The sequence below is a fragment of the Sus scrofa genome, chromosome 3 (genome assembly GCF_054392235.1).
Source record: "Sus scrofa isolate SSC_HxYL_T2T_F1_AM1 chromosome 3, Sscrofa_HxYL_maternal_Yorkshire_Landrace_v2.0, whole genome shotgun sequence".
Classification (NCBI taxonomy): Eukaryota; Metazoa; Chordata; class Mammalia; order Artiodactyla; family Suidae; genus Sus; species Sus scrofa.
The window spans coordinates 4,407,811-4,423,958 of NC_139385.1; the positions used below are offsets into that span (position 1 = coordinate 4,407,811).

A 16,148-nucleotide genomic window follows, 5' to 3' on the forward strand; every position below is an offset into this window, starting at 1 on the left:
CCCGGTCCCCAAAAAAGATGTGGGGGGGGGAATGGCCATGAATAATTGGCATGAGTAAATAATTAGATGATAGAATTGATAGAGCCAACCCCCCCAAATCAGTACAGTATATGATGATGATATTAATTCCTGCAGGACATTACGAAGAAAAAAGAATGCGTGTGAAAAATAAAAAACATATAACAGAGTAGAGATAACATCTGTATCCTAGGCTCCTCAAGGAGACAAAATGGGGAGAAAATAGATGAACTGAAAATTTCTCAGAATTAATGAAACTGAAAAGGGCCACTGTGGTATCTAATGGAAAGATACAGACAATCTCATCAGTCTCTGAAGGAGAATTTGTTTAATCTAGATAAGACCAATGAGTGAAATACGTAAGAATGTATCCAGCAAAGAAAGACGGGCAGTCCAAAAGAACGGATGTGACAGTTACCTGAAATCCTTAGTAACTAGAAAGTGCAAGTTAAAACAGTAAAATATCCCTTGGTACCCATCAGAATGGCATTACGCCAATGTATAAATCTCCGTGAGGATGTGAATGGCGGCGGGTGGTGTGTGTACACTGCGGCAGTGAATAAAATGATCCGGCCCTCTGGGAAACTGACCTGGAAACAGCTGTCAGATTTATTAATGGGAATGCTCTATGATGCAGTGGTCCCCTTATCTGGCCACAGGTCCCACAGAAATTCTGTACACAGGGAACTGCACCACGGGAATTTCGGGATCTCCTAGGAGACCAGCACTAGAAAAGGTGAGTAGAATGGGGGTCAGGCAGCAGGGTGCTGTCCAGCACTTAGGTGTGTCTGCTATAGTTGCACGTAGCACATCTGATGAGCACTTTCAGATATGAAGTCAATGGACGGAATAACACTGCATGTAACTAAACAGTGTTTACATCATTAGAAGGACACCCCCCCCCCCCATTACCTAGGTTACTTCAGGTCATACCTTTATCATGCCTGTGGGGGAAGGGGCGGAACTGGGGTTGGCGTGAAGAAAGAAGGGGATGTGCCCGGAAACCAGTGCTACTGATGTCTTCAACTAGCAGTACAGTCAGCTCTGTGCCCAGGATGCCTCCTAAAACTTGAAAGGCCCCCAAATTAAATCCTTAATGCTGTTTTATTCTGTTCAGTTTTAGCCGGAATCTTATGGCTCAGGTACCTGAACGATGGCTGTACCTTTTCTGGCAAGTCCATCCCAAGCCAGCTCTCAGTAGCTGCTCTGTCTGCTGGTTACTGTCCTTGTAACCGTCCTTCCTGTGGGAAGAGCCCCACCTGGGAGCATCTGCCTCACTGCACAGAACTGAGTGACAGACTGGGCGGCTGCTTGAACTGCAGTCTTGCCCTGTTGACTTACATAAGAGATTCCCCCTCTTCCAGTTGCAAAGGACACATCACTGGAGATCTGACTTCCCAACTTACCTTTCAGGGAGCCATGGCCAGGTAAATACCTCGGGGCCCAGAGGGCAGGAACTGTATCATCTTGTGAGTCACATTCTTAAAGGTTTGTTCTTTGCTGCCTCTTCCTTCCCTTGGGCTGGGATAGAACTTATTATTCTTTTGATTAAAAAAAAAAAACTATCTAAAACCCATTTTTGGCTTGCAAACTAGAAGAAAAAGGCAGTGGGCCAGATTTGACCTGTGAACCGTATCTGCTGACCTCTGCTTTAGGGGATGGAAAAGTGACAAAGGGAAGCTTTTCTCTGGACAAGACCATGGAACAGGGGTGTCCTATGTCCCTGGACCCCCTGTTTAGAATTGTACCCGAGATTTCAGTCTTCTCTCTTGATTCAGCCACTTAACTTGGCAGCCAATCTGACAGTGACACCGAATTAGCTAACAAAAAATTAACACTCATTCCTTTCAAAACGCAACCAACATAGGTCTTCCTCCAAAACCCAGTGAACTGGAGTTCCCACTGTGGTTCAGCAGTAACGAACCCGACCCCAACTAGTATCCATGAGGATGCAGGTTCGATCCCTGGCCTTGCTCAGTGGGTTACGGATCTGGCATTGCCATGAGCTGTGGTAGAGGTCACAGATGTGGCTCCGGATCGTGTGCTGCTGTAGGCTGGCAGCTGTAGCTCCAATTCAACCCCTAGCCTGGGAGCCTCCATATGCTGCAGGTTCGGCTCTAAAAAGCAAACAAAACCAAATCTAGTGAACTGACTAAATATAAGAGTGAATTTAGAGGAGTTCCCGTCGTGGTGCAGTGGTTAACAAATCCGACTAGGAGCCATGAGGTTTCGGGTTCCATCCCTGGCCTTGCTCAGTGGGTTAAGGATCCAGCATTGCCATGAGCTGAGGTGTAGGTTGCAGATGCAGCTCGGATCCTGCATTGTTGTGGCTGTGGTGTAGGCCGGCAGCTACAGCTCTGATTGGACCCCTAGCCCGGAAACCTCCATATGCTATGGGAGAGGCCTAAGAAATGACAAAAGTGAATTTAGAGTTAAGAAGGAGGAAGTAGAGTTAAGGGCAGCCCACTCAAAATCTTTATAATATCAATCAAAACGAGATTATTAGTTGAATCAGTAGAATCTATTAACTACTAGCACAGTATAAAATGTTAAAATTCCTAATGAAATATGCAGTATATGACATTTAGAAAAATGTGTGCTCAGATCTTGGTTTCTAAATATTTTCCCCTACTAAATGGAACCTGAGCTCTTTAGAGTAACAGCTTATTCCAACACTGATTATGAAAATCAAGTGTAGAACATTCATTTGTTCTAACAATCAGGAAGTGCTCGAGAACTAATGGGAGGTGATTCCACTAAAAATGGAAGAGTAGGGAAATCGATGGCTCCATACCCCCAACATGAGCGACTACTGAGCTGGCAATTGTGGCGGAACTTGAGTGTCCAGGGCAGGACTTAACAACCACCAGGGAGGTGTGGAGAGCAGCAGCCTCGCGGTGAGAGAGCTGCCCAGCCGCCCCTCCCACAGCTCAGGTCAGCCACCAAAGGGACACGAGTCTGTGCTCCAGATACCGGCGGTGGGGCAGGGTGAGAACTAGACCTTATTGCTCACCTGGGACTGTGCCTGTGGCTTTCACCTGGGGGTCACGGTAAGGTGGCAGGGCTTCCCTTTGTTGTTTCCTTGACTTGGAGCAGTCTTCCTAGAGGGCTGGTGCCAAAGGCACCAGTACTTGTGGCAGCAGCCAAGGGCAGGATGACAGTCGAGGGCGCAGCAGGCATACTGAGAAGCCTGGGAAGGAAAGGGTTGGGGAAAGCTGTGTGTGGGAATGAGGGCTTTTAAAAGCTTCCACCTGTACAAAGGAACCACATGTGCCCAGGGACCTGAAAAGCCACTACACCCTCACCTGGACTGGTCTGTAGGCTCCCTCTTATCTGGGAGTAAAGGCTGAGGCAGAGTGCAACCAGCCTGCTGAGCCCTGAAGGAGTACCCAAAACAGAGCCAGCCTGCGAGACTCAAGGGTATGCCCTCCCCACTGTTTTGTTTTTTGTTTTGTTTTGCAGGGCTGGGGTGGGGGTGGGAGGCACTGTGCCCATAGCATGCAGAAGTTCCCAGCCCAGGGATCTAACCTGAGCCAAAGCACCGACAGTGCTGAATCCTTAACGGCTGGACCACCAAGGAACTCCCTCTTTCCTCAATTTTTTTGGCTCCAGGTATTTCAGGAAATTGACAATACACAGCTGACCTATGAAGCTAATTGGAGCAATACTTTAGTGACCACCCATGACAAAGAATACAGACTTCAAAAATGGTTTAGTAAAGTCAGTAAGAAAGCAAATAAGAACCCACAACAAACAACCCCTAAGGCAGGGGATAAAATCTGATTTCCAGAGTTGCTACATCATATCTAAAATGTCCTAGAGTTCCCACTGTGGCATACTGGGCTAAGGATCTGACTGTAATGGCTCAGGTTGCTGCAGAGGTGCAGGTTTGATCCTCGGCCTGGCACGTTGGGTTAAGGAGCCAGCGTTACTTAACTGTGGTGTAGGTTGCAGCTGCAGCTCGGATTCAATTCCTGGCCTGGAAACTTCCATACGCTGCGGATGTGGCCAAAAATAATTTTTATTTAAATGTCCAGTTTTTGGCAGAAAATTACAAAACATGCAAAGAAATAAAGTATGGCCACTCACAGGAAGAAGACTAACACGAGTCCTATCCACAAACCCTGCCTCTGAGGGGGTGGGGGGTGGGGAGTGGTCCAGCCAGTGGGATTACCAACATTCCCAATCAGTTACTTGAGACTAAATTTAAACAAATTCAATCAGAATCCTAAAAGGCTTTTGAGTCAATCTAAAGGTCACTTCTAAGAACTAATGATGGTAAAACCAAGAAAGTTTTGAAAGACAGAAAAGAAGAGGGACTTGAAAGACAGAAAAGAAGAGGGACTTGGAAAAGTGTTGCAAAGCAAAAGCAATTAAAACACCATCTTAACACAATTACAAAATGTGTGCAATATTAATAAAATCCAGAAAGAACTGGAGAACTTACAAGCTATGAGTCAGGACTGAGACCGCAAATAACAGAAAACTTAATACAACCCAGCAGCTGGCAGCTCCACGCTCGAAATCAACCAAACACTGGTCTGAGATCACCTGCTGTTAAAAAGCCCCCAACAACAGGAATTCCTGTCGTGGCACAGCGGAGGCGAATCCGACTAGGAACCATGAGGTTTCGGGTTCGACGGATCTCGCTCAGTGGGTTGAGGATCTGGCATTGCTGTGAGCTGTGGTGTAGGTCACAGACGAGGCTTGGATCCTGCATTGCTGTAGCTGTGACGTAGGCTGGCAGCTGTAGCTCAGATTCTACCCCTAGCCTGGGAATATCCATATGCTGGGGGTGCAGCCCTAAAAAGCAAACAAAACCAAAAACCAACAATGCCCATGGACTCCCTTGCCCTCTCAGCTTAAGTATCCATCCCTTCCACAACTAAACTGGGCCCAAAGGATGGTGCTATTACTGGCTCACCAGGGAATGTGCCAGCTCTTGGCTCTCAGCTTTCTTCTGGGAGGATACGGAGAAGTGTACTGAGCAGACAAGAAGCAAAGCCACTATGGATGATAATTTAATCCATGATAAAGATAGTATTTCAAATCAGGGACAAAGATACATTCAATGGTATAAGGACAACTAGCAACTCATTAGATAAAAATCAAGCCACATCTTGTCCAGGAAAAAGTGGTTAAAGATCAATGAATGATCCCTTTAATTTTTAAAACATTTCATACAGAGGAAAAACACTTAATATGTTAATCAGTTCCAAGAGGAAACTGCTTGCTTGCACTCTATTCCTCTCACACAAGGAATAACGTCATTTCCTCATTACATGGAAATTTGCAGAGCAGAAAGTAGCCATGGAATCATTTTCTCAAAAGAAATCACTCTTGCCCTCAATTTTTGTATTGAGTACTTGTGAATTTTTAAAATGTGTACCTCTGCAATGTCAGGATGCCGCACAGCCCCAAGTGACCAAGAAGTCTCAACTCCAACAGGCTCACACAGAGGGAAAACTAATGACTGGAGGGCTTCCTGATGCAGGGCATCCCCGAAGCTGACTGTCACCACTGCATCATCGCTGCACACCTGCCTTCCTTCTCCCTGTTCCCCACCCACCTAGCCACCTCCAAGAGTCCCAAGATGCAACCTTCTCAGGGCCGCACCCACAGCATAGGGAGGTTCCCAGCCTAGGGGCTGAATCCGAGCTGCAGCTGCAACCTACACTACAGCCACAGCCAGGCAGGATCCAAGCCGAGCTTGCAACCTACACCACAGCTCACAGCAGTGCCAGATCCTTAATCCATCGAGCGAGGCCAGGGATCAAACCCACATCCTCATGGATACTAGCCTGGTTCTTAACTTCCTGTTCCACAACGGGAACTCCCAGCAATGCCATACTGCTTATGACTCACCAGTGACAAAATCTTAACCCCAAATCACGCAGAAAACTTTCCCAAGACATGCTATGGACTATCACCCAAAACAATCCCTGAGGGAGAAAAACAGGCCACAGCAAGGCTCTCCCATAAGGACAAAGTAGAAAGCAGCCTGATGACTGCTGCCAGGAAACAGGTGAAACAGGAGCAGGAATCAGGGCACTGTACCCGCCACTGTGTCAGGCAGTTGGCTCCTGGGTGCCTAACACTTGGGCTGCACGCACTGTATCTCGGTAGCACCCTGTTAACCCATCAGGCACAGGAAAAATAAGGGAATTTTCTATGCCCAGCACAATCCTTGACATAACAAGCACTGCTGTTTGACAGGGCTTGTGCTGCGAATTGCTGTACCTGCCTATGCATATTTCATGAATTGTCATTAAATCAGCTAAACCCAGTTGTTGTTGTTGTTTTGTCTTTTTGCCTTTTCTTGAGCCGCTCCCGAGGCATATGGAGGTTCCCAGGCTAGAAGTCGAATGGGAGCTGTAGCCACTGGCCTACACCAGAGCCACAGCAACACGGGATCCGAGCCACATCTGCGACCCACACCACAGCTCATGGCAACGCCGGATCCTTAACCTACTGAGCAAGGCCAGGGATCGAACCCGCAACCTCATGGTTCTTAGTCGGATTCGTTTACCACTGAGCCACCACGGGAACTCCTCATGACACTTTTTTTTAATAAGGCATTGCTCAGCTTTTTTATTGAAGAACAGATCAGTAACAATGGGCACTTTTATTTGTATTCGTATAGCAAAAAACAAACCAAAAAACCCGTGAGAATAAATGATTTGATAGTTTTCCAAAACCTTTTACAAAAATTTTCAGAGCTCTTTTAAGAAAAATATATTGAATACCCATGTGCCTACCACTAAGTTCAACACTTGCTAAAATTTGCTGTGTTTTGGAGTTCCCATTGTGGCACAGCAGGAACCAATCCAACTAGGAAGCATGAGGTTTCAGGTTTGATCCCTGGCCTCACTCAGTGGGTTAAGGATCTGGCGTTGCCATGAGCTGTGGTGTAGGTTGCAGACGTGGCTCAGATCCTGTGGCTGTGGTGTAGGCTGGCAGCTACAGCTCCGATTAGACCCCTAGCCTGGGAATCCCTGTTCGCCGTGGGTGTGGCCCTATAACGACAAAAAGAAAGTGCTGTTTTTGCTTCATCTACTTCTCTACGCATGTTTCCTCTGTGCCACTTCAGTGCTGCAGACATGACAGTTCACGTCTTCACAGTCAGCACGTGTGTCCTTAGAAACACACACTAACTTTCATAACCACAGTTACCACACTGAAGAAAATTAACTCTAGGAGTTCCTGTGCTGGCTCAACAGAAACAAATCTGACTAGTATCCATGAGGATGCACAGTCGATCCCTGGCCTCACTCAGGGGGTTAAGGATCCAGCATTGCTGTGAGCTGTGGTGTAGGACACAGACGCGGTTTGGATCCTGAGTGGCTGTGGCTGTGGCTGTGGCTGTGCATGGCTGGCAGCTGCAGCTCTGACTGGACCCCTAGCCTGGGAACCTCCATATGCCGTGGGCGTGGCCATAAAAAGACCAAAAGAAAAAATTAACTCTAATTCCCTAGTATCATGTAATTCCCATCGCACATTCAATTTCCTCCAGTTACCTCCGAAATATCTTTGTAGATGTCTTTTTGAACCAGATGTCTTTTGGATCCAATCAAGGTTCATGCATGGTATTTAATCATGTTTCTGTGAACCAAAAACAGTCTTCTCTGCATTTCTTTTTTAAAGATGACATTGACTTTGGGAAGAGACCAGACCAGTTGTCTTGGGTTCCACATTTCAGATTTGTCTGTTTTCTCCACTGAAGCTGTTCCTCTATCTCCTTCGTTTCCTGTAAACCCAAAGGCTAATAAAGACTTGATTAGATTCACATTAAATATTGCGGTACGAACACTCCACAGTGCAATATAAGTACTTCATATTACATTTCATTAAAAGACATGCCATTGCTACTAACAATGCTCACTGAATCACTTGGTTAAAGTGGAGCTGTCATTCCATAGTACAGGTTGCCTTTTTCCAGTTTCACTGTGTATGTTCTCTGGGTGCTATCTGGCTCTACACAATACCCTGCTTCCTTAGTGTCTAATGATCTCAGCATCCATCTAGCTGCTCCAGAGATTGCAAATGAGCAGTTTTTCAAATCTATCATTCCTTCTACTTTTGTCAGCTGACACTTTTCTGTAACGGAAGCCTCCCCACACCTAGAGATGAAGAGCTGTTCCTACTAAAAGAACAGGGTGAAAACCTAGTTCTTGCCTTCTAATTCCAGAATAAGGAGTTTTAAGATTCGCCGCCAATGGCGGAAATGAGCTGAGCTCCTTCGTTTTGTGTATTGCTACAGACTCAGGTTTTTGTTTCATATTCAGAGGTGAGTCATCCTGTCTGACCATCAAGTTAGCTCACATCTGACTCACACGTGACCTCTGACACATCCCCTTTACCTCACACTTGACCTCACATGCTTCCTTGGTTTTTGACCAAGATGTCCCAGGCTCAGAGTTCCTGTCATGGCTCAGTGGTTAACGAATCCGACCAGGAACCATGAGGTTGCAGGTTCCATCCCTGGCCTTGCTCAGTGGGTTAAGGATCTGGCATTGCTGTGAGCTGTGGTGTAGGTTGCAGATGTGGCTTGGATCTGGCATTGCTGTGGCTGTGGTGTAGGCCAGCAGCTGTAGCTCTGATTAGACCCATAGCCTGGGAACCTCCGCATGTCGCTGGTGCAGCCCTAAAAAGACAAAAAAAAAAAAAAAAAAAAGTTCCAGTCTTATCCTAGAACAGTCGGGGCCCAGACCTAGACTCAGCTCTTTCTCCAGGGAGTCCCGTTCCTTGTGCAGGCTAAGCTGGGAACTGAATTTTCTCACCGTCCTGGGGTTGCCATTCAGTGGATGGAGCTATGAAATACACAATTTTAAAAAAAAAGTATTTTCAATTTGTATTTATCTTTATAGTGGGCTTTACATAAATTCTTTGATTCTGATGGTTGTTTCAAACTAGTTGTTTTGATTTCTAGTAACTTTAACAATCTATTTTTGTCCTATACTACAATATACACAAAAGAGACTCAAAACACCACTACTACTGACAAGAAAACTGATAATTTTATAATTTTTTGCAGGTCTCTTTGTCCTCAGACAAATCCCATTAGGGATGTATATATAATCACAGTATGGAGTTCAGAAGTTTGTTGCAAGAATTCTTTTTTGGCATGGTTAAGTTGCCAATTTGATATTAAGTTTATCTGTTCCTTTGTTTTCAGTTTCAGAATCTTATTTTTACTTTTGAATATATAAATAATTTACATTTGTTCAAAAATCAAAAATCTCATAAAAAAGTAAAAATCAAAGAAACCTTGCTCCCACCCCTGCCTCTACCGCCTGTGCATTCCTGCCTCCATAAGCATTCATTTTTACTAGTTTGTAGCTTTATCTTCTTAGTTTCTCTTTGCAAAATAAGAAATTGTGTATACATGTGAGAAAACTCTCAGTTCTTACACAGAAAGTAGCAGGCTGTTTATAGTACAGTACTGTACTTTTTTCTCAATAATATGCTGTGGTGCAGGTATACCACTTGTATACTGTACTATCAAAATACAAACACTGGTAGTGTTTAGGGTAAGAAATCTGTCATAATAATTTTTTTTTGTCTTTTTGCTATTTCTTGGGCCGCTCCCGCGGCACATGGAGGTTCCCAGGCTAGGGGTCAAATCGGAGCTGTAGCCACCGGCCTACACCAGAGCCACAGCAACGCGGGATCCGAGCCGCGTCTGCAACCTACACCACAGCTACACCACTGAGCAAGGGCAGGGACCGAACCCTCAACCTCATGGTTCCTAGTCGGATTCGTTAACCACTGCGCCACTACAGGAACTCCATGTCATAATAATTTTTAGACTATTGGGGAGACATTCCCCAGCAACAACTATGCTGGCATCCACTGTGTGAGTCAAACACACATAGCACAGGTTCTCTTGTTTACCAACACACCTAAGCCTTCTTACCCCAGGTACATGTCAGGTGGCTAATGCTGTCAGTTTGCTGCTACAGACTGTGTTTTCAAAGGCTTCATATTACAACAGTGAGCAGCATTAGCATTAGATTCACCTTAGGTCACATTTTCAAAAGGTGGTACCACACTGGAATCACGACCTCCAGTATTACATTATTTCTGGAGGAAAAATTGTATCCATGTTTCCTAAATTGATAGATTTCCCCTCAGTATTAATTCCTTTCTTATATAATGAAATTCGATTTTTTTCTTAACACTTTTGTATGTAGAACATTTATGTAATTATACTCCACTATCCATTACCTGATGTGCAGTAAGTTGTGATTTTGTAAATGTTTCAGTACCTTGATACCTTTCCTTGTGACTTCTCTGAAGCATACAGCTGATTCATAGGTGGAGACTAGTAATGTTCTCAAGGCTCTCCTGTCAAGTTCTCTGATATAAGAAAACTCAGTTTCTCCAGTGCGTTTGCTAAGATGTGACAAAATGTGATGTCACACGGGAGGATTTTCCACACTGTTGCCACTTGGGGTATCTCCCTGGTGTGAATTACCTCGTGTTTGTTGAGAGCTGACTTCTTGAAGGATTTCCCATATTCACTACATTTATAGGGCTTCTCCCAGGTGTGTGTGTGCTGATGCACTGTGAGGGTTGACTTCATACAGAAGGATTTTCCACATCACTTCTCCCCTGTGTGCGTTCTCTGATGATTAATGAGGTGATTTCACATAGTTTTCTCACATTCTGTACATTCAAAGGGGTTCCTTCCTCTATGGGTTCGCTGGTGTACAGTGAGGGGGGATTTCATACAGAAAGATTTATCACATTCATTGCATTTATAGTTTCTCTTCTGTGTGAGTTCTCTGATGGATGATTAGGGCTGATTGTAACAGAAAGATTTCACACATTTATTACACTCCTGGGGCTTCTCCCCAGTGTGTATTCTCTGATGTTCAATGAGGTGATATCTGAAAGAAGTTTTTCCCACATTCTTTACATTCATAAAGTTTCTCCCTTGTGTGTGTTCACTGATGTTTAGTGAGGCGTGACTTCTGGAAAAAAGGTTTCCCATTCTTTACATTCATAAGGTTTCTCACCTGTGTGTATTCTCTGGTGCTGACTGAAGGCTGACTTCATATAGGTTTTCCCATAGTCATTACATTTGCAAGGTTTATCCCCTCTGTGAGCTCTCTCGTGTACAATTAAGGTTGACTTATGGTGAAAGGTCTTCTGATGGTCATTACATTCATAGGGTTTCTTTTCTGAATGTGTCCTCTGATGATCAGTGAGGCTTGACTTCATAGAAAAGCCTTTCCCACATTCTTTACATACGTGGGGTTTCTTCCCTGTGTGATTTCTCTGATGAATATTAAGAAGCGATTTTATGTAGAATGACTTTTCACATTCATTGCATTTAAAGGGTTTCTCTCCTGTGTGAGTTCTTTGGTATATAATCAGAGTTGACTTCACATGGAAGGCTTTCCCACATTCATTACATTTATGTGGTTTCTCCCCTGTGTGAATTTTCTGATGTTTAGTGAGGGATGATTTTTTGCAGAAGGACTTCTCACCCATAGGGTTTCTCCCCTGTATAAATTCTTTGATGCAGTGAGGATAGAATTCATGGAGGATGATTTGCAACATTCATTACACTCATAGGGTTTTAAACCTCTGTGAATTTCCTGGTGTTTAGTGAGATTTTACTTCACACACAAGGTTTTCCCACATTCATTACAGCCATAGGGTTTCTTCTGTGTGTGAGATACTTGTATAATTAGGGCTGACTTGGAGCAAAAGAATTTCCCACACTCAGTACATTTATAGGATTTCTCTTCTGTATGCTTCCCTTGATGTACATGTAGGGCTGACTTACAGTAGGATTTTCCACATTCATTGCATTTGAAAGATTTCTCCCCTGAATGCATTTTCTGATGTTAAGTTTGATTTCACACAAATTATTTCCCACAATCCTTACATTCATATGGTTTCTCCCCTGTGTGAGTTCTCTGATGATGACTGAATTTGGATTTTGCATAGAAGAATTTCCCACAATCCTTACATTGATAGGGTTTCTCTCCTGTGTGAATTCTCTGATGGACTTTTAGGGCTGAGCTATAACAAAAAGTTTTCTTACATTCATTACATACATCAAGTTTTCCTATGTTCTCTGCTGATCAGTAATGGCTGGCTTCCCAGAGGCACTATTACATTCACTGGGTTTCTCTCCTGTTTGAGTTCTTTGAGGGTCAGTAGCTTATGATTTGTGGAAGTTTTTTCCACATTTGTTCCTGTCATATAGTTCCTCTTCTGCGTGTGTCTTCTCATGTTGAGTGAGGTGTGATTCCTGGTAAAAAGAATTATTGCCATGATGGCATTCAAACGTTTTCTTTCCCGTGGGAGTTTTATGAAGTTGAGCGAGGTGGGTCTTTGGCCTGAAATTATTCCCATTTTCATTAGATTCATGGGTTTTTTCCTCCATGTTAATTTTCTCATGTTTAAACAGAGTTGACTTCTCACACTCATGAACTTCAAAGTGATTCTTCCTTGTGGGAGCTTTGTGCCGGACTTTGAGGGCTGACTGGTTGCTGATATTTCCCCCCTATTCCTTAGGATCCTGGAATTTTCCCTCTTTTGGGGCCCTCTGAGGTGTGATGGTGGCTGCCTCACTGACAGCTGCTCTGCATTCATGATCTTCAAGAGGTGGCCCTAAAGGCTCAATTTTCTGTTGTCCAATAAGGTCTTTTTCCCCATCTTGGTTATGTTCATCAGATTTCTTTCCAGTATGAGTACTGCCTTGATTATTATCACGAAGCAACTTCCCACATGGATTAACTTCATGAGAATTTTTACTTGGATGATTTTTATCACTAATAACTGATTCTGAAACATTTTTCAAACTCATTCTACCTAAGTCATATTGACAAGGTATTTTTCTGAAAATCTCTCTCTTAGTATTTTTTTTGCTGATAAGTGAAACTTGCCACAAATGTTTATCTTGGTTTTCCTTTCTTCTGTCTATAAGGTCATAAATAAGAAAAATTAGTGTGCTTTTAAAATGCTAACAGTTTCTATGTAAATACAATTTAGTACATCAGTAATTCTCATTTTTTAGTCCTAAGCTTCTGTGATGAAATCCGAGGCATGTATTTCTCCTTAGGCCAAGAAAAAGAAAAATAGAAAATACCTGCTATAGTGGAAAAGGGAGGAATTCCCATCATGGCGCAGCAGAAACAAATCCAACTAGGAACCGTGAGGTTATGGGTTCTATCCCTGGCCTAGCTCAGTGGGTTAAGGATCCAGTGTTGCTGTAAGCTGTGGTGCAGGTCACAGACGCAGGTTGGATCCTGCTGGCTGTGGCATAGGCCAGCAGCTGTAGCTCCGATTTGACTCCTAGCCTGGGAACCTCCGTATGCCACGAGTGCAGCCCTAAAAAGCAAAAAAAGAAAAGAAAAAAGAAAGAAAACAGAGAATGAACAAATATATTTACTGTTTGAAAAATAAGACCTTCAGAATTAAAAAGAGAAGAACTAAACAGAAGGAATAGTACAACTGAGGAAAAAGTATGGTAGAGGAGTTCCTGTCATGGCTCAGTGGTTAACAAACCTGACTAGCATCCATGAAGATACAGGTTCGATGCCTGGCCTCACTCAGTGGGTTAAGGATCTGGCGTTGCCATGAGCTGTGGTGTAGGCTGCAAACACAGCTTGGACCCTGCATTGCTGTGGTTCTGGAGTAGGCCAATGGCTACAGCTCCAATTGGACCCCTAGCCTGGGAACCTCCATATTCCACGGGTGCAGCACTAAAAAGACAGGAAGGAAAGAAGGAGGAAAGAGAAACAGTGTGACAGAAAAACTCACAGAAAATTGGGTTATTATCCCAATGAAAACTATGAACAGGAAGTAGAGTGAGAAATATTAGTATACATGGATTTCAGGAAATACATCAGAAAAAGTCTTGAGTGTGGGATTAAAAAAGATTTTATGTATACAGATATAACACATTATCTATTAAACCAATGGATAAAATAAGATCCATATTAGTTGTTTAAGACATCCTTACAAAAATATACAATAAATACTTTAAAAAATATTAATTCCCATTCACCAGCCACAAATGTGCTTTTCAGCTTTGGTTCTACTAAAGACTTAGTTGGCCTCCAGAAAATGTATCTCTCCCCTTTCCTCCCCCCTATCTTTTCTCTCCTTCCCTTCCTCATACATTTTCAAATAATACCTCTTTTTTTTTCTTTTTTTTTGTCTTTTTTTGCTATTTCTTTGGGCCACTCCCGAGGCATATGGAGGTTCCCAGGCTAGGGGTCCAATCGGAGCTGTAGCTGCCGGCCTACACCAGAGCCACAGCAACGCGAGATCCAAGACGCGTCTGCAACCTACACCACAGCTCACAGCAACGCCGGATCCTTAACCCACTGAGCAAGGCCAGGGACCGAACCCACAACCTCATGGTTCCCAGTCGGATTCGTTAACCACTGCGCCACGACGGGAACTCCCAAATAATACCTCTTAAACTCAATTTTCTCCAACAGTGAAATAGTCACTACCTATACTTTTTATTTACACACTATGGAAAGGACTAATTTTACCTACTAGCACTCAAAAACACTGAAGTTAAAAAAGTATCATACAATTTGTTTATCTCTTCCAACTACAGCCTATACTCCTGGCAGGTTTTAATGTATCGCCAGTTGCCTTTGAGTCCCTCTGATGAGATGTTCAGTGGCGGCCCTCAAACAGAAGAACCAGAATTACTTGGAAATTTTTATTCAAAACATGAAGTACAGCCTGTCATGTCAATCTACAGACCCCCTTGAATCAGAATGTACAGGTAAGTGATGTAGGCCTATATACTTAAGAAGTGCTTTCTGAATAAACATATCTATCTGTATTAAGAGATAAGCGTACTATTACACATTACACATCAAATTAAGGAAGAATAAAAAAGAGACCCGTCAGATGGGGACAAAAGCCTCAAGTGATAACCAGATGCTCTCAGGCATCACAATGAAGTCTGAGTTCCTTCTGGCTCAGCCACTAAGTGAAATGGGAATCTAAGAGGGGAGAGATTAATGTTAGCTCGAGTAATTAAGAAGCCCTTCAAAAAGAGAGGTGACAGTCAGAATGGCCATCATTAATAAATCCACAAATAACAAGTACTAGAGGGGCTGTGGAGAAAAGGGAACCCTCCTGCACTGTTGGTGGGAATGTAAACTGGTAGAGCCACTATGGAGAACAGTTTGGAGATACCTTAGAAATCTATACATAGAACTTCCATATGACCCTGCAATCCCACTCTTGGGCATCTATCCGGACAAAACTCTACTTAAAAGAGACACATGCACCCGCATGTTCATTGCAGCACTATTCACAATAGCCAGGACATGGAAACAACCCAAATGTCCATCGACAGAGGATTGGATTCGGAAGATGTGGTATATGTACACAATGGAATACTACTCAGCCATAAAAAAGAATGATGACATAATGCCATTTGCAGCAACATGGATGGAACTAGAGAATCTCATACTGAGTGAAATGAGCCAGAAAGACAAAGACAAATACCATATGATATCACTTATAACTGGAATCTAGGAGTTCCCGTCGTGGCGCAGTGGTTAACAAATCCGACTAGGAACCATGAGGTTGCGGGTTCGGTCCCTGCTCTTGCTCAGTGGGTTGACGATCCGGTGTTGCCGTGAGCTGTGGTGTAGGTTGCAGACGCGGCTCGGATCCCGCATTGCTGTGGCTCTGGCGTAGGCCTGTGGCTACAGCTCCGATTGGACCCCTAGCCTGGGAACCTCCATATGCCGCGGGAGCGGCCCAAGAAATAGCAAAAAGACAAAAAATAAATAAATAAATAACTGGAATCTAATATCCAGCACAAATGAACATGTCCTCAGAAAAGAAAATCATGGACTTGGAGAAGAGACTTGTGGCTGCCTGATGGGAGGGGGAGGGAGTGGGAGGGATCGGGAGCTTGGGCTTATCAGACACAACGTAGAGTAGATTTACAAGGAGATCCTGCTGAATAGCATTGAGAACTATGTCTAGATACTCATGTTGCAAAGAAAGGGTGGGGGAAAAAATGTAATTGTAATGTATACATGTAAGGATAACTTGACCCCCTTCCTGTACAGTGGGAAAATAAAAAAAAAAAAGAGGGGAGAAATTTAGCTCAAATTCAAACTAAG

General features: G+C 43.7%; 1 long non-coding RNA gene and 1 pseudogene across 3 annotated transcripts in view; both read right to left on the reverse strand.

Annotated features, from left to right (window-relative positions):
- Window positions 1–16,148, reverse strand: part of LOC102160627 (uncharacterized) — a 55,496-nt gene that overhangs the window by 931 nt on the left and 38,417 nt on the right. Inside the window, exons 6-9 of one of the 3 annotated variants that reach the window (XR_014839994.1) lie at window positions 7,536–7,780; window positions 3,547–3,670; window positions 3,032–3,208; window positions 1,425–1,539 (exon numbers count right to left, since the gene is read on the reverse strand). This is a non-coding gene — a long non-coding RNA (uncharacterized LOC102160627). Of the gene's footprint in view, window positions 1–1,424; window positions 1,540–2,400; window positions 3,209–3,546; window positions 3,671–7,535; window positions 7,781–16,148 lie in introns of those variants that run through there. The other 2 variants (XR_014839993.1, XR_014839995.1) reach the window with 2 other exon arrangements.
- LOC146404345 (uncharacterized) lies at window positions 10,680–11,717 on the reverse strand (annotated as a pseudogene).